The sequence below is a fragment of the Elephantulus edwardii genome, unplaced genomic scaffold, assembly GCF_000299155.1.
Source record: "Elephantulus edwardii isolate Elephantulus edwardi_28Jun2011 unplaced genomic scaffold, EleEdw1.0 scaffold00296, whole genome shotgun sequence".
NCBI classification, from domain to species: domain Eukaryota; kingdom Metazoa; phylum Chordata; class Mammalia; order Macroscelidea; family Macroscelididae; genus Elephantulus; species Elephantulus edwardii.
Genome location: NW_006400046.1, coordinates 52714 through 54053, shown reverse-complemented (window position 1 = coordinate 54053; position 1340 = coordinate 52714).

Below are 1340 nucleotides of genomic sequence, written 5' to 3'. Positions count from 1 at the left end.
TTTATTTCCTGGCTACTGGTGCCAAGAGTGTTGACTGTGGAGCCACACAAACTGAAGCTGTGAACAATCTCAATCTCTTCACCATCCATCCTTATGCTGCCAGTGGTGAGAATCTTTGTCTTCTTGACATTGAGCCTTAATCCATACTGAAGGCACTGTTAAATCAGGTCTGAATCTTGGCAACCTCATGATGCCATGAGACAGTGGAACAAAATGTTCCCGCATCTGGTGCCAACTTCGTGATCGCTGGTAATATTCAAGTCTATCATGGACACTATGCATTTTGAATGCCTTCTAACCTAGGAGGATTCATCCTTCAGCACAGTGCTGGACAGTACTCTCTTTTGATTCATATTGGCTCATTTGCAGAATTAGAGCCTTCATCTTAGCTTGTCTTAGTCTGGAAGTCCCGCTAGAACCTGTCCATCATGAGTGACCCTGTTGATCTTGGACATACTGGTGGCAGAGCTTCCAACATCATAACAATATGCAGCCCACCACAGTGTTACAAACCAGCAGATCGGTATCCTGAATTTAAGCTTGGACCGAAGTTTCTCAACTTGAACACTATGGAATTTGGAGCTACAAATGTGGTGAGGGCTGACCTGTGCACTGTAGGATATTGAACAGCATTTCTGCCCACCAGCTGCTTGAGACACCTCATCCTTCAGCCAGAAATATCCCAGACTTTGCCATATGTGTATGCATATAAATACACACACACACACATGGATACAGTATAATCATTATTAGGTATATATGTTCTTAAAATGTTAGAATTGCCCCTGGTTAAAAAACACTGGCTTAGAGCAAAGTAATCACTGTTAACTTAGTGTGGCAAAGCACTGGACTGTTGGGAGATTTTTAATGGACTGTTTCAGGCCTAGGAACAGGAATTATAAAACACCTTAGAACAGAGAGTTTGGTGCTCAGGGGTTCTCCAAAGGCTTATGAGAGGAAGTAGAGGTAAATGGATAGTGATGTGAAGTGACAGGGTAGGGTGTTGTCCCTACATCTTCAGGGACTGGAAAGGTAAAGGAAACCAGGGGCTGTGCTCCAGGGCTGTTAGGAAGCCAGCCACATTAATGACTGAAGTTTGTGGCAGGAGGCACCTGTGAATTTTACAACACTTTTTGCATGAAGTGGATGCTATTTCTGGGAATAGGGGTGGGGTAGGAATAGAATGATTTGACCTAAGTTGGGGGCAGACGGCATGGTGATCTTGAAGTAGTTTACTTGAGGGGCTTTACGATCACCCTACAAGGATTTCCAAGCTCTTTCTCACATACTTTGGGCATGTTGCCAGTAGGAACCAGTGCTTGGAGAAGGACTTCATGCTT